This window comes from Sapajus apella, unplaced genomic scaffold, assembly GCF_009761245.1.
Source record: "Sapajus apella isolate SASKATOON/1434 unplaced genomic scaffold, GSC_monkey_1.0 scaffold35, whole genome shotgun sequence".
NCBI lineage: Eukaryota > Metazoa > Chordata > Mammalia > Primates > Cebidae > Sapajus > Sapajus apella.
In genome coordinates, this window is record NW_022436975.1 from 7,661,486 (window position 1) to 7,683,038 (window position 21,553).

Consider the following 21,553-nt stretch of genomic DNA (forward strand, 5'->3'; position numbering starts at 1 on the left):
TGCAGTCAGCCGAGATCATGCCATTGCACTCTGGTTTGGGCAACAAGAGCGAAACTCTGTCTCAAAAAAATAGATTCACTCATGCACACATACACACACTAACACAAATAACACCAGTCCTCTGTCAAAATAGCTTAGGTGACTTTTCTTGATGCAAAGTTCTGATTCCCACAGGAATATAAAAACAAAGAAAGAATATATCCCATGAGAAAAAAAAATAGTACTGCTTAGAAAAGAATTCACAAACCATTTTCTCATTTGGAAATCCATACCATGTGTGAAAATCCTATCCAATGGACAGCAAACCCAAATGTTGTTTACACATATGTTAGCATTGATGGAATGGTTCATTTTCTCCATGTTTCAGGATTTGTTTAATATTTTAAATTTTCAGTTGTGAGCATCGTTTTTGACAGAAATCCTATGCAGCCCACGTACGGCTTTGGACAAGACCAAGGAGCTCAAAAACTTCATGATGTAAATTAAATAGTAATCATGATTCAGTATTCAATTGCAAAAATGTAATAGGTCTACAAAGAGGAAGTGGGGAAACGACTAAATGAGAGTCTGATTCCCAGGCACGTGCAGCTCCCACTGGGACATCACAGTAGAGCAGCGCGAGCCAGAGGGATGGGCTGGAACCAGATGTGTTTCCAGACGCAGAATGAGTGGCTCTGTGTGACCACGACTCTGGAGGACGCCATGCCACTCCTTTCTAGTGCCAAACACCGTCCAACCACAGGACTGACGTGGAAGCCCCGAACAACTGAGGATGAGTGGCGTGAGCCCCCTAAAAGCAGGCAAGAGAACGAACAATCACATTCTCCACTGTGTACAGACTTTCCCTCCCCTCAATCCAAGGTCAAAGTGATGTGTCTTTTAAAGGCTTTGGGACACATTTTAGTAAGTATGTGCAGACAAATGCAATGAATAGGTTACGAAAAAACCCTTCTGAACTGATAGAGGGCTTATCACTATATCCAGCTAAGATTTGTATTTGACTCATCTGTAAAGTCGCACTCTTACAACAAGCTTCTGGGTTTTAAATACCTCCGTACAGCAAGTAAACGTCCCCTGCTTTCTGTTCTCAGCGTCCTCCGTCATGGTGCTTTTCGTTGCATTAAAAGTGCCGGTCAAACTTTGATAGTATTTTTTTATAGTTGGTGCAGAGTGGAATAACTCATGGATTATTTCAATATTTTTGTAATAAAAAATATAGGGTATACACATAGGCATCATCACTTTTTTTATAGACCTGGAATCGTTTAAAATACTTTAAGCATCATAATCACTTGGGATGTCAGAAACTGGTCCACAAATTCCATCAGCCTGCCTCAGCAGATTGAAAACATTTGTCTCTTGCAAGATCACCCTACTTTGCAAGTTGGTGCCCCCAGGAACCTGGCCAGGGGTGCTATAAGAATATCAGGTGAAGAGAGAATCAGCTTAAATAGAAAGGGCTTGTCAAGACTGGCCAATGTTTCCCAGGAAATCAAAGATGTCAATGATTACTTTCATCCATCCATTATAACAAACCTGACCACAGTGGAAGATGTCTTAAACTTCCTTCCCTGGTTTTATATTAACCCAACTGATAGATTAAGTATTAGTCAAACCACTAAAAAAGAAAAAGAAAGAGTTTAACTTAATTATTCAGTTATTTGGACTAATTCCCATAAAGTAGTCCAGTTCTCTAGCTACCACCTGTAATGGGTGTGTCATCCAGAGACTGTGTCCCCACGATGACATCCACAGAAAGTAACAGAGGGCTCAATCTGGGACTTCTTTTGGTGCAAAGCCCCAAAGCAATTAAAAAAAAAAAAAATAGACAATTTTTATAAGTAGACATACTTCCTAATACTCCATGATTTGATCCTCCAAGCAAGATTTTCACTAAAAAATACTAATCTTTTGTTGGGATGTGGAAAGATTACGTAGTCACCAGTAAAGGCCCAAGCAAAGGCTCTTCCTGTCAACACATGGTGAAAACATTCCGCCCCCATTGTAGAAGGAAAAAATGATGATTTTGGCAGACTCTTCACTTTTGTGCAGAACCTTGAGTTATTAGCTTCATTGTTTCCAAGACAACTTTTAACTGATGATCTTTGGAAATTGAGTTTCTCAGTTGAACTATATACCTTTGATTCTATGAGTAAATCACAGATTACAATCTGGTAGAGTCAATCAATCAACACAAACCCAACAGGCCCCATCATGCTTCAATCATGTAAGTTCTAAGTTATTTCTCAACTTGATCCCTCTGTTAAGAGTCAGAATGAGTACTATGTCAATTTTAAATGGTGTACTGTTCTTTGACTTGGAGGTGAGGTTGGCAGTCAGGAGAATGTAAGGAAGTTGAATTTTTCAGTGATTTTCCAAATACTGTAAATACTCTGTTATCCAACATACCTGAAGATGATGATGTTTTAGTTAGGCATGAATTCTTGTTCAGGCAAGAACATATCCACCGTGTGATGAATTACAACCTTTCAAAAGATTACAAGAGCAACTTACTCTAGAGATAAATCATGATTTAGCCTTGCTTCCATGATTCAGGAAGCACTACACTGCCATCAGACTGTTGTGGTAATAACAACTTTTACTCATTTTCTACATGAAAATCACAGATAACAGATAACAGAGAGTTTAAAGTATTCGGATTTAAAGAGACATCATCAATGTACAAAGAAACAGAGTTTGATTTTTGTATTTATATTATAATTCTAATATTTCCTTTTCAATCTGCCGTTAAATCCTCCACAGACAGTAACTGGAGAATCCCAAAGAAAAAAAAAATGGAAATGCTGTGTTCGTTATCTGCAGGCTTGTTTCCGTGTCTGAGTCCATTTTGATTCCATTTCAGAGGGAGATCTGCTCTTACTCAATTTTTGCATAGGAACAAGAAATTTTCTAAAGGAACAGCATTATAATTTGTTTTATTTTCAAACTTGCATTTCTAAATATGAAACCATGTTTAATTAATATATATAATGTGCGTATGCATATCTTAACCATAGTAACACTTTAAGTATCTGTGTGAAAGAAAAGGACTTTTTCCACGAAAGTCAAAGTTTGGTCCTCCAAAATGGCTGTGTCCTTTAAATCCTCTTTGCTTATTTACTTAACTACGTACTGTCTAGTTCAGTAACACCGTCTTTGCAGACACTTAGTTGCTACTCATTTATGATAAATGCTGTTAGCCCAATCAATTTAATAAATTCTCTTACTGACATGGCACGAAAATGTAATCCAAGAATTAGCACAAGATGCTCTACAAAGTAAAATGAACTATTTATGGTTAATTTCTAAATGCCCAATTTATTTTGCTCTATGAGTAAAGGAAGTGATCGCACAGACCAATCACTTCTGTGCATGGGAATGATTGAAAGCTCAATGGCCTTTTTAAAAAATGATATGTATATATAATATATGCCTTTTTGTACATACATTTATATGTATGTATACTCACACACTTTCCAACTAAAGTAACAGGGACGAAGAGGATAAAGTATATACTGCTTTCGAATGCATATAAAATGGTGTGTTATTGACACACAGACTTTTAGAGAAGAAGCATTTTCCTACTTCTTTTTCAAAACAAACCCAAGCTTACAGTCCATGTATAAGACCAACACTTTCGAACTTCAGTTGGAAATCCCTACATATAATTCAGCACTTCTTAGTTCAAATGAGCTTTATCACTTCTTAAGGATCTCATCTTTTAAACAGCTGAATAAAATATTTCTGTGTCATTTCAAAGTTTCTTTCTCTGAACAGACTGAATTGAGCAAAGGAAACCTCTCTGTCCTTACCAGGATTGCGTAAGGGTACACATTTGCTTTTAAATGTACCAAATGCCGTTGAATGGAAACAAGTCCTGACACAATGTTTAGACAAGAATCCAGAGATTTTTTTTCTAATGAACCATTTTCTAGACTAAATATACGCTCTCTTGCATTTTCCACATATCTTTGCTATTAGCCATTGCTGTTTCTGTATAAAGCTTGGATAAGACGCCTGCATTTTTATGTGCTAACGAGAACTCTTTAAAGCCTTTTTAAAAGTAGCTCAGACTGTCATTCAGATTATAGCTCAGAGGATGGTTGAAGTGCATGGTGAAAACATAGCAGGGCTGGGTGGTCATTCCTGTAATTTCAGTGACGGATGCAGATCAGCGTTCCTTTGTCTCGGCAATCCAATGTCATTTTTGAAAACAATCAAAATGATCGCCTTGTGTCAGCTTCTGACTCGTAACACTCCTTCTCCCACCTGATGCTCCAGTGTTTCAAAATGGCCAAGGCTGGGCAATTCCACTCTATTCCCCATTTCTGCTCGTCCAGACCTGTAACAGGCCATGAAATGCCCTGAGCATTCATTCGACTGGCATCTCTCCTCCTCACACAGGCACCTGGGTGGCAGCATCAGGCCACCGCAGAGCTCTCCTTGTTGACATATGTCTTGTCTAGTTGCTGTCCTAAAAATGGGCACGTGGCAAGACTCTCAAATAACAGCCTCTACAGTATCATCACTCATTCTAAAGTAAAACTGCAGAATATGGGTGGAATTGTATAAAAACATAATGAGCCATTTAATTTTGCTAATTGAAGCAATTAGGCTAGCACGCAAGCAGGCTGCTCTCACAGCGGAAAGCCACATGGAGGAAGTGCCAAACAGCCATTTGCCCACGGAAATGAGGGGTTCAGAAACTCTCTCTAGAGTGTTTGAGGTGTCACGTTGTTTCATCATCCATCTGAAGCTCTTTCTCTAGATTCCACATGGAAAAAAAAATCAGATTTCATATATATATATATATATGAATATATGCCTGCAATATTTTATATATATATATATATATATATATATATATATGTATATTGCAGGCAGTAACCTAGCCCACAAATGTAAAACTTTAGTCAACCTTGAGGCCTATATTCTGCTAAACAAGAGATGGCTTAATTGTCCCTGAAATATTTTAATAATATACTGACAGCCTACGTGACAAACCAGCTGCCTAAATCGAGTTTTGCTTTTGGGTATTTCATTTCCCTGTAGATTTTCTTTCGGTTCCGTCTCCCATATTGAGAGTAGCTCACTACAGTGGAGGGTTTATTGCGTTACCTAATGCTGGGCTAAGAGCTGTATCTGTGTGGTTTTCACTGAGTCCTCACTGTCATCTGTGAGTTAAGTGTCATTTACAGATGACAAAACTTCGGCTTAGAGATGTCAAGCAATTTGCCCAAAGGTCCCACAAATAGGAAAAAGTGGGGCCAAGAGTTGAGCACACGTTTTAACAACTGCGACTTCCAGAAGCCCAGCGACTCTTCCCACAAAATCTATTTCTGATTTGGCAAGTCTTCAGAAGAAGCAGGATCATGGTCTGATGATCAAATTTTTCCTCCAAAAAAAGTATTTAAACGTCAAAGATGTCTTTCAAAATGAAGAGTTAAAAATGTCATAGTCGATGATGAGACATGGAAGTCTCAATCACCTGTAACTAAATTTTACCTTTACTCTCTAACTCGTAGTAGGAAGATAAATGCTATTGTTCCATTCCAGGCAACTGCCCCCCTTCTATAGCTCCACTATATTCAATTAAGTGACAAATATAAATTAACCTGATGCCACTTCTCTTATATATATATATATTTTTTTTTTTTGAGACGAGTCGCTGGGATTACAGGCACGCGCCACCATGCCCAGCTAATTTTTTGTATTTTTAGTAGAGACGGGGTTTCACCATGTTGACCAGGATGGTCTCGATCTCTTGACCTCGTGATCCACCCGCCTTGGCCTCCCACAGTGCTGGGATTACAGGCTTGAGCCACCGCGCCCGGCCACTTCTCTTATATTTTATATGTGTATGCTGCTGTCATCCAGTTAAGCAAACTGAAAAAACAATCTAAACCCCACTACTTACTTTGGCATTCTGATGAGATAAAGAGAGAAGGAGGGAGGGAGAGAGGGTGGAAGGGAGAGAGGAAGGAAAGGCAGGCAGGCAGGCAGGCAGGCAGGCAGGCAGGCAGGAAGGAAGGAAGGAAGGAAGGAAGGAGATCTAACAAGTCTTTGAGGTGATGGTTTTATATTATAAGGTAATTCTGTTTCACTGTCATAATTTTTCCCTAAATTTTGTTTAATATCTTGCAGGTCACAAAATTTAATATTTAAGAGGATTATTAAACCACTAGCTTTAACGATCATATCAGTCTAGGAACTTTATCTTAGTGCTAGATACAAATATTACTGCAAGTATAGACCAAATATTTGTTGAATGAACTTATAAAATAATTGATGTGTTCTTTCCCTTCTCATTTAGATGTAGCATGTCTGAAGGTCTGCAAGATGACAGAGTTGTAACCCATTCAATGATGTTATTGCCTAGTAAGCTGGTGTGTGTTGTATGAACTGATACTAAAAAGGTAGCCGATAATAAACCAAAAATTTTCTCAACACTGGTGTTTATGTTTAAAAAATCTTCAACGATCAATATGAACGTAATGTATTAAAATACAAGTAACTATCTTTGTACTTGATTTAAGCAGATCTTTATGAATTTATGTAAAATTAGAAGTCACTGATTTTTACAGGAAATAGCATGTAAAAGAAATCTAAATGTTGCTTTGTCACTTTATTTTATAGATCAGACAACTGAGATCCAAAGAGAACAGGTAATTTATATAATCAGGTTTACACAGGACACTTCTGTTTTTTCCCTGAGTCATTTATTCAACAAGTATGACCTCTATGACTCATATGGCTAGGTAATGCACAGTCAAGCACAAAAGGAAAGTTACATTGGAATAACTCACAGTCTGGTTATTAGCAGCGCAATCATAGCTTTCTGACATCAACTCTTACTCTTTTCTACGCTACCACACTGCTGTTTCTCTTCTCAACATCTATATTTAACTCCATATTACAGCACGAAAGAAACACAGCTTTCCTAAGACTATGCAGTCATGTGTCACTTAAGGATGGGGATACGTTCTGAGATATGCATCTGCAGGCAGTTTCATCATTGTGGGATGGAATGCGCTTACACAAGCTTAGATGGTAGAGCCTGCCATGCGCCTAGGCTGTATGGTAGAGCCTATTGCCCCTAGGCTACAAACCTATACAGCATGCTACTGTACTGAATACTGTCGGCAATTGTAACACCATGGTAAATATTTGTGTATTTAAACACAGAAAAGTTACAGTTAAAATACAGCATTATTGTCCGATGAGATCGTTGTCATATGCACAGTCTGTTGTTAACCAAAAATCATCGTGTGACACATGACTGTATTAGGTAAGCCTCACAGTAAACAATTATCACATAAAGTAATGATGACAAACATGAAGTAACAACACAAATACAAAACACTCAATACTGGATGAGTGCCTAGGAGAAGTATTTTATAATTTGTTTATGTAACTCTCCAACACTAGATATTTTAAAATTGATGTCACAATGCAATAACAAAAAAATTAAAATACTCTCTTGGCACGTAGTATGTGATTGAAAACAATCATTTTTGGATAAACTTTGGAGCGATTCTTGAGAATTTCTTTCAAGAAAAGGCATGAAACTGAAGAGTTTGCAAAAATTCTCTGATTTCTCAAGAAAGCACTCTTCACTTAACTGTATTTCTCCAGCATACTGGTCATTTAGGAATAACAAATTTCCAGACATAAACGTCAGCTGTTGCTCAAAAGCCTTTCCTCAGATGCCCAGAAGAGCAGCACATGCTGAGTGACAATGTCAGGAGTCAGGAGAGCCAGCGCCAGCTCCCTGGGGAAACCCACACCGGCTTTGTCCCCATTTCCATTCTCTCCTGCAATTCGGCCCTGAGTGATTGGCTTCACACACACGTAAGGAGTATGTTGTTAAACATCACTATTAACCTATATAACTAATTTTCCTTATGTGAAATAATTCTTGTCAGGGAATGGGACATGTATAAGCCCATTGGCCTTCTATGGAGTAGAAGAAAAGAGGGAAGGAAGTGTATTAACTTTTATGAGTACAGTATAATTCAAAGAATTCCTTGGTGAGTCACATTATGCATTAATAAAAGAGTTGACCTAATAAATGTTACAAGTACCATGATTTCTAGGTTCATGCCACCATTACCACATTCCTTACTACAATTATTGCTATTTTAGTCACTGGACCAGACAAAAAGAAGCAGGTAGTTACCGATATAGTATTTGCTAAGCAAAGATCTTGTTTAACAAAGCAAATCAATATCAAAACTAATTAATCAGAATATTAAGCAAATATTACAAACACAGTACTGACACAAAATTTTCTCTTGTGCTAGTAATTGAAGCATGTCATCTACTGTTATTAGAATTTCAGAAAATATAAAGTTTTGTGTTTGTATTATATTTCCATCTACCAAATTAAGTTGGCCTTCTCCTCTCCATTGCTTGATTTACATTAAAATGGATTTAATCACATTATTACTTCATTTAAGTATTACAAATGTTACCAGATAGAGATGTGGTTAAGCTAATTTAATTTACGCATTCTAGTGGCATTCTAGTATAGAGCTGCATCAGATCAACACTTTTAATTATTTCAGATTAATTCATTTATCAACAAGTTCTAAAACACTACTACATGTGTTGAAAATATAGTTTGGGTTTCTATGACTGTAATCAAAATTTCTATTTTGATCACACGCCAGTAAAACGCATCTTAACACCAGCATTGCAAGCTATTGTGATTCTGGAAAATGAGCACTTTGTGTGTTGAGCACTGCTGTATTCACTTAGCAATTAACCTTTGACCTGTCGTTTTCTGCTGACCCCCTGGTGATGTTTTTCACTCTATTCAAATTGGGAGCAATAACGCACCTTCACATAACCAAAAGAGGCCTGTCAGCTAGTGAAAGAATTGTCATTTTCTATCATTCTTTTAAAAAATTAAAATATTCAACCTCCCTTATTAACCTTTCCACTGCATTGTACATAAAAGAGGAAATGGATTTCTGAAGTATGTTTTGAAAGCCTGGGGCGAAACATTTTCTGCGGTCTGAATCAGAGGTTTGGGACTCTGTGGAAAGACGTAAATCCCTCCTGCTGCAGGAGGAGGGAAGGCGGCAGTGAGCTGTCACTCAGAAATACAGTCTCCGCTGTCACAAAGCTGCATGTTGCTGATGGTATCGATTCCCTTCTTTTTCTACAGAAACATCTTGGAGCTTGTCAAGCTTTACTGGAGGTGATTTGCAGTTAACTAATTCAACAGACCTTTAATCTTGCAAATTCTTGACTTGTAATATTGTAACCAAGCTCCTGCAAGGGAACATTAATCAGTGAGTGGAAAAGGAGCACTTCCATTCAGCCTCAGCCGTAGTTCCACCACGTGCCCAGGCCTGAAGAAAGACCTCTGTGAAGCGGAGCCTAGTGAATTCCTGCTACCTGCTTCTCTTGCTAATGCTATGAATATTCATCTGCTTCCTTTGTTTTTTCCAGTAAGCGCTGTTTTGAAAAAAAAAAGAAAAAAAAATTCCTGGGGCTTGCATAGCTCAGAGAATGGGATACTCCGCCTTGGAGACTTGCTTTAAATGGATTCAAACCCACATGTTTGGAAATGAAAATAATGTCACTGTTACCTGTGGAATAACTGATCTGAGTACAGTTGCTGCTTTTATTTCATTTCTTGAGACTACCATTTTCAGCATTGTAATAACCAATTTATAAAAATTGAGTTTTTATTTAATTTCAGGGGTAAAATCTGCATGGGTGTAGCTACTGAATAATTTGATTCCTGCCTTCCTAGGTGGTGACATCAGCAGTTCCAAACCGAGATCCTTTTCTGTGTGGAATCGGCTATCCTGTTGCTTCTCAGCCCTGCAAAACCTTGGTTACGAGCTCAAAGATCACAAATCCGTTGTTCTTAATGACTAAATTTTCACTTAGAGGGAAACAGGTGGTCTCTTAATTTAAGACAGGGTTCTTTCTCCCTTGTTTCTGGTTTTTTTTTTTTTCCTTCAAAGCACGATTTGAGTTGCAAATTAAGAATGAAGCTAGCAGGTCATAATTTCAGAGTATGTGAGAGAATGAGGCCTCCAGATGTTCTTGTAAAGTTTTCTGTCTAATCTTTTGGTATAACAATTTCAGGAGTTAGCCCTAGATGAAAGAGTAGAAGTCATCAGATTTTTCAACAAGCAGTCTAGAGGAAGATTGAGAAGAGGCAAGGATTTTCTTGGGTTTCGTAGATGTTTCTCCTCCCTAGGCTCTCCCCTTGGCGGTCATCACCACGATGTCTAATAGCAAGCACTACTGAATGATCTTCCCAGTTATCCGCACTAGTATCACAGCAAGTCTGTTTTTAGAACTAGTTCTTGGCACAAGCGCCGAAATAAAATTGGGGGGAAAAGCGGTCTACCACCATGTGACTTATTTTCAATTTCCAGGCAGTGAAAAGTAACAAGTTAAAGAAAATGTTCATTTTCTGAACCCCAGAGTCCAGGTAGGTACAAAGATACTGTAATATACAATGAGGCGGCCAATCGTGGGGATGTAGGAGCTATAGACAGCCCTCTTGAGCAAGGTTTATGGGTAAGAGTTACTCTACCGTGATTGGGTGTCGGGTCAGAGGGTTTCTGTTAAAGTAGAGGACCAAGTATAGTGATGAAGAGAAAACCTGCCAGTGGTTCATCCAGAGTATTTGCCTTTTCACAGAGCAGAGAAGTTCAAGATTGTCACTGCCAGTCCATGACTGTAACAACAGACATATCCCCTTTGGAAAGGCCAGGGCCTGACCCAAGTGGGAAGATGGAGATGTCGGTGGTGTCATGTCTAAGACTGACGCTCTCATTAAGGGAACTCATTCCCTCCCGATAGTTCTCCTTGACCATTGGCCCCTCTGGGCTCTGCAGGAGAGCTTCTGATGGGTTTTAAGATAAGGTTTTTTAAGGTATTGTTAAGTCACTCTTGTTTGTAGAGCATGAACCATTTAACCATCCCTCCTTTTAAGAGCAACGAGATTCAGGGTTACCATGGCCTTACTCATGTTCCCACTGTAAATATATCATGATGTCACAAGAGCCTCTGTGTCCAAATGTACTAAACTGGGTTTACAAGCATTCAAATCTTTCACTCATATTGTTAATCTCAATTGTGCCAGTCACCTAGTCTATCTGTTCCCAAACTGGAAAAGAATAATTTTTATGAAAATAATTTTCAGAATAATGGGAGTGGAAAGAAATAGTTAAGCAATTTTTCAACACAGACAAAACCACTGGACCATTGATACCCCTCAAGCTCTGATTTTTCATCCTAAGTTTCTTTTCTTTTGGGGGCTTTCAACACCTGAATTTTCCAGATGATTGCTGAACCATCTTCACTAAACCAAAGTAGACGAGTTGTTGATTAAAAAAAACAAAGACTGTCTGCATGACTGTAAATATTGTGATGAAAAGTGGCGAAGTAGGTCACTCACGTGGTAAACTTGGTCTTCATGATATCAAACATATGGATATTTGGAAAAGTCAAGATGTTTGAAGCATACAGTTTTCTCTCTGGGTGTCTGGTGTCATTCTAGATAGACAGACTGCTCAGGTGTTGTAAGTAATGGAATTGAACTTTCTCGCGCAGTAAGCAATTGCTGGTCATATTCTGCTGCTAAAAGTCTCTTTGTTGTGCAAAGAGAAATAATGCAGAGCAAATGTTATTTAATTTTTATTTGCTTTCGGCAAACACATAAATGGAAGAGGTCAGGCGGGCTGTCCTGGGCGTTCTGGGCCTGGCTGAGGCGCGCCTCTTTCACTCTGCCCCTGCCAGGGAAGAAACTTTCTATTCGGTCTTTGCCATCTTTTATAAATTTTATCATTGCTCTTCTGCTGTTCCTACCATCTTAGTTATTCACAAAGTCTACTTGATAAAATGGCTCGAAGGAAATAGAAGTTTGTTAAGTTTTTGTTCTTCAAATAGAAGTTTTAATTTTAAGCATTCCTTATGATATATTTTAAGCCTAAAAACAGTTCAAATTGCTTGACAAAATTATTTCATGGTGAATTTTATGGTGTTAATAGAAGTAAAAGCTATTTTTCCTAAACAAAATACCGTACATAGTTTTTTGGGTTTTGTTTGTTGATGTCATGCCAATTTTCAAGCACCAACTGGTTACCACAAATATGGGAATATTTAGTGATTTCTTTGTAGTCATCATTAAAATTCCTGGGGAAAAAGAAAAAATTTACATCAAAGGAAAATTCACCTCCCAGAAGTTTGAAACGTTCATCCTGACTCTTCCATTCCCAATTATTTGTGGACATTTCTTCATTGTGACAGTAAGAAGTCGATCTTGTTTCTCCTGATTTGACACTGGGTTGGTGAGCATTGTCTCAAATTTTGTGCTAACCTCGTTTACGATCCTGAAGCTTAGCGGAAAAACAGGTAAACTATTCAGACCCATTTTCTTTAAGAGCACTTTTGCTGCAGAACTTGATACAAATGACTGACCATGCGTAGGCACACAGAGAATGGAAAGGTATTCAGCTATGCAAAGATAGTGAAGGGATTTCCAGAGAAAGCCTAACGTTTTGAAGATTTGTAGGTAGGGTTTTGATTGTGTCAATTCTACACTCAGTGCCAAGTTAGAATGACTTTATGGGGAAGGCAATAAAATTCCTCGTTGGGGCCTTTCTTCCCTCACAGGCAGAATGTTTTCATGAAAGCAAATGGATCCTCCACTATGTGTAGCAAAAAATTCATCCCCCCCATGCCCCACAGCATCATCACTGTCAGTCCCATCGCAGATGTGTGTACCAGCCCAATTCAGTTCTGCTTTTCTTTTTACCTGAGATCTTTACTTCACCAAATCCCATTTGAAATCTTTTTACCTTCATGTTACCCACAGGATGCTTAGTTGAATCAGCAACAATGAGGTGACAATCAACTGGCCTCCACAAAAGTATGAGTCATTTTATTCCTGATCTTTGGTAGTGTGATAATCAATGGAATTTACGGTGTCGTAGAAAACCAAAAATCCCTGTGTTGAATATAGTGACTGTCTTAAATATACTTAAATATCTTATTCTACAAAACGATATCCTTTTACACTATGGGATGGATTCCTTTCTGGATGCAGGGATGGGAGGGCTCTGGGTCAGTGATTGGAACAAAGGAACTGGGAATCTCTGCATGCCTGATCTCCAATCCCTGGTCCATCTCTCCAGCCTTGAAAACTCACCCTCAGCCTCATTTTTCCCGTATGCAAAAGAGAGATATTTATTTACCTACCTCATAGGGGTGTTGTAGAGATTAGCAAGTGCTTGTAGGTTAGAAAGCGCTGTCATTCCTGAGAACTGGCATTAACAGAGGAGAGCTGTGCACAGTGCGGGGTAACTGGAGTCTGAGGAACACAATAGCAATAACTCACCAAGCAGAGAATACAATGGTTCTTCACCACTATGTAAAAGTAACGCTTTTCCTTCAAAGGTCTATGTACTAGACCTTTAATCATTAATCTTCAATGATTAACTTTTTAATGAGACAACTCCCTTTTGTCCAGACATTGAGAGGCTTCATGTAAATTGACCATTTTCCTCTTAACCAAACTGAATTTTACTAAATGTTTATTAAAATGCATCCAGAAAACTTGTCTCCTTCTGATGCCTGGGGGATTTGCATGCCTGATCCCAAGCTGTTTTTTTCAGAATGCGTGCATAATGCCCCAGTTCTGTACTCATGATCACCAGGTGGCGTTCTGATATCCACTACCGGGGGAAGATTTTTAACAGCTATCAGTGAGATTAGAGTTGGAGTCATTTCCATTGAGTTTCCTCTTCACCCCCAAGATGACACAGCTTTACAACCCAATAAAAGAACGTAAAGCCTTATTTCCACCTGGAACTCCTGAATTGATTCATTTTCATGTTATAACCACATTTCAAATATTTTGGAGAAGCTTTTACACAGGGCCTCAGATATATATTGATATAAACGTGCTTACTTGTGCTTAGATGGAAATTCTACTGAAGCATAAAGGAGACAGTGAAAAAACGTCAGAGAATATTCCTGCATAACTTCCCCAAAAGTGACAAGTTTTCTTGTACTTAAAAGTTTAATCCTGATAAGAACTAATGCTGAATAACATGATTTTGGTTTATAAATATTTGTAATTTTTGAGACATAGAGGCAATATTGCGATATAGGAATACACCCATAAAACTAGACTAGCAAAGCAGATGTTTTATGATGTGGCTTATGAGGCAAAGTTGTACATCAATATTATCATTGTGCCCTTACTTAATGATTAGAGTCCATTGTGGAAAAAAATTGCATAGTCTTAGAAATGTAAAATGGGTTTCGGAAAGTTTACCTTGAGAAGTAGATTTGAAATCATCTTGTGCTTATAGCTGAAGATTCACACTCAGCATAATCTCTTCTGGATTCTAAAATATAATTGGCAGTGATATTTCAAATCCTTCACATTTTTAGATGGTTAATTAAACGTATCTAATGCATGGTATTAAACTTTCTGAAGCATGAATTTAACCTAGGCAATTATCTGATTTATTTTTTTTAAAGTTTGTGCTGCCATACCAGATTGAAGTATTGTTTTTATAAACTAATAACATGAGAATAGTGAGTCAAAAAATAATTGGGATTGTCCTTTTGCCCCCTCCCAGTTCCTAGTCTCAGAAATCTCCCAACCGGAAGTACAGCAGAATATCCTTCTTGCTATGAAGGGAAATACTGTGTTTTTATTTGTTTTGCACAAGAAAACTGGTGTTGCCTATTTGGACTAGACACAGGGGCCTGGAGGAAGGGAGTGGCAGCTTTGCAGGTGGGGTGACCAGGATGGGAGGAGGAGAGTTGGGTGAATATATGGGAAGATTTTACCGCAGAGACAAAACAGAATTGCAGCGTGTTAAAGCCGGACAATGCTTTGAAATGATAGAGGCTAGACTCTTCACCAGACAGATGAAAAGACAAGTGGAGACAACATGCAACTGAGATATAAGCTACATATCTCATCACTGGGGGAAAGGAGACTTCAGCCTCTTTTCAAGGCTTTCTAGACCACACGGAACTCCCCAGAGCCCTCCTTGAAAATAAGAAACTCTTTTAGAAAAACCAAAAGTTTTCAGCAAAGATTCATGTGGTTATGCTGCTGAGGACCAGTCATTCTGTAAACATCACATATGTGATGCTTTCTAAATGTATTAATTGTTGTCAACATTCATAGCTACTTCCCATTAACATTTTAGTCCATGAACTAGTGATAGAAACAATGGAAATTTTCTTTTGATCAAAAGAAGTGTCTCCCAATTAATTTATGTCTGTTAGTACTCCTGACATATTATTGTCATCACAAGATTTCTTTTATATCTAGATGCTATCAGATAAGAAAAGAATGAATCCTTTGGTCGATTTCTTATTGAAGATTCCATCTAAAGCCTTTCTTTAGTAATGAGGGCAGAAAGAGACCATAGCCATTCTTGGATGAGAACCTTGCCTCTACTAAATAGTTTCTGCTTTTCCTCTCAGTGGCCAGACAGCTCAATAGCCTAGGGACAGATTCGATGAAGGATATGCAAATTATGTTTTTCCCATTCTCAGAACAAGACAGCAACCAATGAGCCAGAGGTTCCTTTCCTCTTTAAAACCAAATAGTACACTGAATTTAGGGCTATGACAAAAATGTTGTTAAAGCAAGAGCAAAATCATCCTTCCTGTGGATTCTTTTCTAGGTGGTTACTAAATTCTTTTTGCAGTTTGGATGAGTTTCTAGTAATGATAATTAATGCCATTTTACATGATAGCTTCAATGCAGATATGGTGTGAGCATGAGTTACAAATGAGATGATGAGGGTTACAAACTTCATCTGTACTGACATTCTACCAAGCTGACTGGAAACAAATACCACCACCACCAACATTCTGATTTAATTAATAACACCTAGTAGAAAAATAGAAGCATCTTGCTTAGCATGAAACCATTGCACAATATAAACGTGCTCCCAAATGGCAAGGATTTTTCCTACCAACATTTGTTCTTCATTCTCCAGTTATTTTAAGTAAGTTTCACATCTAACTACCTCAACTACTGTTGTTTTATTTAGAAACATGAAACCATGCACTTTGTAATCAACAGGTTCTTTCATTTAAAATTTCAAAAGGATACTTGGTGCAAAGCAATTTTCTGAAATTTGTACATGATATACGCCACCCAACCTCAGGAGGTTGTCCTTAATTTTGTTTGTTTGTTTCTAAGGTTGGTTTTGGGTAAAATCCTCATTTCCACTCAACACCAAGATAAGCTGCTCTGAATTTGCTTAATTTGCCTTAAACATTTTGTGCTCCTTTCCCTGTTCAATTTTTGTTTTGTTTTGTTTTCTTTTAAATCTATCTCTGAAAAAAATGGAACAGGTGGCAGGTGAACAGCAAATGGAAGAGAATGGACCAATAATTTCTCAGTCCCCTGTTGTCAACTATCTGCATGACATTCTGATTGTGCAAAAATGCCATTCTTGTGCTTCCCTCTCCATTACAGAAATAGGGTCCACGAGACCCCACGTGTGTGCGTAGGGAACGGTGTAGACATTTCCCCAGTATGAGCACAGTGCCTGGACCCAAATGCTCATCTTGGCAGTTCTTGTGCTTTTACTTTGTAAACATTGTACAAATGTATTTGGAGTTTTATTTGAAATGGAGACTTAAACTAGTTATTAAATTTATTTCCTTCCTGTAAATATATATATTCAAATTCCATGTATCCAAACATCCCTTTAGCGTTCAGATTGTAAATGTGTCTTTATTCGCGGGAGGCCACTGTCAGCAGCAGTGACCCCCAGTGCCCTAGTTTGAAGCACAGTGCGTGGAGTATTTGATGTACTACAGTACCATAGTTATTTTGGTCTGTTAAGTAAGTTGCAATTTGTGATGAAATGAAGTGGAAAGTAGTACTTCATAATGAACCATTTTCCTTGGTTACATGATTTTTCTTGTAAAACTTAAAGAAAAAAAGGAAAACTTGAAATTTTATATATTTGGATTTTGTAGGTTTTTTTTTTTTATTTTATTGCAACACAAGGTACCAAAATCATTAAATAAAGTACACTGTGGTCATTTTAACAGCAGTCTGTGTTCCTGATTCTGTCTAAGTCTAGGAAGAGGGCAGGACACCATGGGTGTCAGATGGGAAGGGAACGGAGGAGGCCATGTACACAGGCGCATTCCCAAGGCAACACGATGTAAGTCTGAAATAAGCAAAGCTGAGTTCTGTCAAATTTTAAATACATTAAAAATTAAGTTACATCTCTTTTTAGTATATGTTTTATTTACTTATTTTATTTCTGAGAAGTCCTAAAGGGTATTCCTCTGGAACTACTATAAAAGTAAAGAGATTTTCAGATCACAAAGAGGCTTAAAATCCAAATAAATTGTTCAATCATTAATAAACAGAAAAATTGTAATGGACAAAAATACTTTTTTTTGAGACAGGGCCTTGCTCTGTCACCCAGTCTGGAGTACAGTGGCACCACCAAAACTCACTAAAGACACAACTACTGGGCTCAAGTGATTCTCCCACTTCAGCCTCCCAAGCAGCTGGAACTACAGGTGCACGCCACCACAACTAGCTAGCTTTTTATTTTTGTGGGGACAGGGACTTGCTATGTTGCCAGGGCTGATCTCAAACTCCTGGCCTCAAGAGATCCTCCCACCCTGTCCTTCAAATGTGCTGGGATTACAGGTGTGCGCCACTGTGCCTGGCCCAAAGGTACTTTTTAAAAGAGTGTGTGTCTAAATGTTTGTTTTTTCTAAAAAGCAGTGCTATATTTTATGTAATTGTTTTCATAAAATATCCTATTTCCATTTTAAAGAATTTTTCTATTTTCTGTACCGTTGGTAAGAGTTCTACTGGTTTACAAAAGCCTTCTTTTATAAAATGACGAGTAGTAACTGTACCGTAACAGCTGACTCTATATGTAGACGTCTCTACATATAGATAACGACTATTAATAAAAACAAATAAGGAAATAATCAGAAGAAACAAAGAAATGAAAAAAAAAAAAAGGTCAAACATTCACTGGCACTTTTTTAAAGTCAATTATTAGGGCCTGATTTTTATAATGGTAACACATGTTAAATGCACAAACACTAGAAACTCACCATTGGAACATACTGCTTTCTAGTCTTTTTTACAAGCATTTCTATTTTTTACTCTTAATTTAGTTAACATTAAAAAAAATCACAACTATGTGCCATGCAGGTATTAGTATTAAAAATATGACTAAAACACATTTTCTTCTTAAAGTAGAAAGCATATTTGGTGATGCAAAGGTGGAGACGTGCACAGGCTTTGATGAGCGCATCTGACAGAGTCTGCAAAGGGTTGGGGTGGAAGAGGGAGCCACACTGAGAAGGGAGCCTGGGTCCCGAACCAGTGGATGGAGCAGAGTCCCTGCCCCGCCCTCGCTGAATTAAAACAGACATGAGCAAAATATAACCTTCTACTAGGTAGACTCACTGACATTTGGGGTTGTTTGTTATAGAAGTTAGGCTTTTACAACTTTTACAGGAACATTCCATGGACCAGAGAACTATAAGGAACTCAAGTTGGAATATGATTAGCTCAATTCTCTCTACCTGAAGTCCAAAAACAAAATGGCTATGCATTTTCCATGTTCTCTACAATAAGTAGATATTGTTATTATAATCTGAAAATAAACAAAATTCATATTTAAGGGGAATTTTTAAAAAAGAAAAGCACACTAAAATCCTGAATTTGAAAACTTAATTTAGTACAGAATGTAATTTGCCCCTAATTAATCTAGAAACATGATACAATTCCAAACAAATCTACAAAGGTATTTTATAAAGCTTTGCAAAATGATTACAAACTTTATATAGGGCCAGGCACAGTAGACCATGCCTGTAATTCCAGCACTTCGAAAGGCCAAGGAGGGAGAATCTCTTGAGGACAGAAGTTCAAAACCAGCCTGGGCATCATAACGAGACCCTGTCACTACAAAATTTAAAAAAAAAAATTTTTTTTTTAATTAGCTGGGCATGGTGGCACACCCTCTAGTCCCAGGTACTCAGAAGGCTGAGGTGAGAGGCTCACTGAGGCTCAGAAGGTCAAGGCTACAGTGATCTGTTATAGTGTCACTGCATTCCAGCCTAGCCAACAAAGAGAGAGACCATTTGCCTTCCCAACTATTATAAGTAAGAGTGACCACAAGAGTGTGCTACCAGCACAGGAATGTATAAATCAATAAGCCCCTTCCCCACAAAAGAAGTCCAGAAATAGAGTCTACACATATTAATAAGTGAATTTAGTATATAATTTAAAATCATTGAGAAAATAATGGCCTCTTCAACAGAGGGTCTTGGGATAACAGACTCACCACTACCAACATCTCCTTACCCAAAAACAAGATCCTATGGGCCAGGTGCTGTGGGTCACGCCTATAGTCTAAGCTAGTCAGGAGAAGACTCGGGCAGAAGGACCCCCTAAGCACAGGAGTTAAAGGCCAGCCTCAGCAACAGAGTGAGACCCAATCTCTAAAAACAAACAAAAAGAAACAAGATCCTATGGATTAAAGATATAATTGTAAAAAAAAATACAACTACAAAGACAGTATATTAATATCACCTCAAGGTGAGAAATATTTTCTAAGTTTTATTTCACATTTAAGACAGAGAAAAATTATAATCAAGAAGAAACACAAAGTTCCAAAAAGCAACTGATGAAAATATTGAACCTCACTAGATTGAAAAAAATCTCCTAAAATGTAAATACAAAGCTGCTCATAACAGGGAAACCTGGAAATAACTAAAAAACAAACAATATGCAATTAAATAGAATACGTCTTTGCAATGAAACACCCTGTAACAATTAATCACCTTACTATTAACAAATACTATGGTGACTTTATCACATTAAATCAAAATATTAATTATTAATACTTCATTTTGAAAGTAAAGAACAAAGAAATAAGCATTTTGGTAAACCATAAACATAAAAACAGTAATATAATAATTAAGATCCCAAGCAAAATAGGCAACGAATATGGAAAGTGAAGAGAATTGGCTCTAGTGAATGCGCACCTACCTGAGAATATTCTTTTCTGATGCACCAGTCAACCAGTGAGTAAGAAATTGGCAGGTGTGGTAGGTGTGAATTGAATTTATCTGACAGGTTTTTGAAAAACGGGTAACCACCTAAGGGAAGAAGTGAAAATTCCTCTCACAGATTTGTACCTAGAAATCACATTTATAAAGCACAATTGGGTCTGGAGAGACTTGAGGAAATGGCTGAGTTTTTCAGACAATCAAAGTGAGTATTCAAAAGGGGAGAAGATGGGAAATGACCACCTTGAATCAATGTGCAGAAAACCGGGACTGCTGAAGCAGTCTTGCAAAGAAAACACTTGTGATTATGCAGGAGTGTCAAAGGCATACGAGCACTGACTGCGTGGAACAGGATCTCAGTTGAATTAACAGGGAATCCAAAGCCATCAATTACCTAAGCAGCTTAATTGAATCGGGGCTGTCTTTAAAATCCTTCTACGCATTTCCCCCGCTGTGTTCTCCACATATAACCAAACCCAAATGCCTTGTCCCACTCTGACCATTCACATAATAACTGCTTTTGCTGTATTTCTACCTCATAGACAAAATAACAGCCATAAACTTGGGCCCTCTTCCTAAAAATCAAAATCCATCTGTAGGTACAACCATTTTTGCCATATTTAATGTATTTTAGATTAAATCCCTAGATATTTGGGAATTTCATCAATAATACATCATGTGTCAGTGGGAATCCAAAATAATTTCCTGAGGAAAACTTTTACCCTGCAAGTCAGAGTAAAGAGGGAGAGACATTACATTCAGACACAAGTTTTTGAATCCATAAAAAGATATCAACCTTAACTCAAGTGCAATGAGTGGCTGAAGAATATGAATCTCACTAAAACACGTGGATGGATATTCTGAGCTGTGCTCCAAATTTTGTCATAGACTATAACCTTATATTTTCTATCACACAGTTACTATCTCAAGTTGTCATAATTCACATTAAGGATTCTCTACGTGGCATGTGGTCCACGTGTCTCTGTAACAGAAATCGCAAATGTCATACCTGCAGGAGCCAGGCAGGTAACGTAATTGAGGAAAGACGGGCAAACTGGAGAGCACGGTCAGGTCGACGCTGTGGCACTAGATCTTCTCACTGTTCAAGAGAAGCAAAAAATAAAAATGGACTTCTAAGTATAAAAACTCCTAATGTTTCATGTTTTCCAGTAATTCAAATAATTACTTTTTTAAAAAAAATTTACATATTAAAAACAATGTCTACTGAACAGATATGGATCTATGGACAATGCTTACTATCTTTCTAGGTCTAGATTTTATTTTTTATTTTTGTTAAAACCAGATAGCTTGACAACCTGGATCCCATCATCTTCCCCAAAACAATTGCTTTGGGTGCTATGCCACTGGCTTATATTAAAAGACTTTTTACAAACATGAGGTCCTGTGTGTTAAATTTGTCCTGTGGATAAATTTGTTAAATTTGTCCTTATTCGCTGTAGTCACGTACTGCCCTCTG

At 37.8% G+C, this 21,553-nt stretch overlaps 1 long non-coding RNA gene across 1 annotated transcript; it reads left to right on the top strand.

Moving 5' to 3' along the window:
- Positions 1-29: 29 nt before the first annotated feature.
- Positions 30-14,368, top strand: LOC116563476. Its single transcript, XR_004274415.1, has 2 exons — positions 30-2,227; positions 9,173-14,368. It is a non-coding gene; the product is annotated as an uncharacterized LOC116563476 (long non-coding RNA).
- The last annotated feature ends 7,185 nt before the right edge of the window (positions 14,369-21,553 follow it).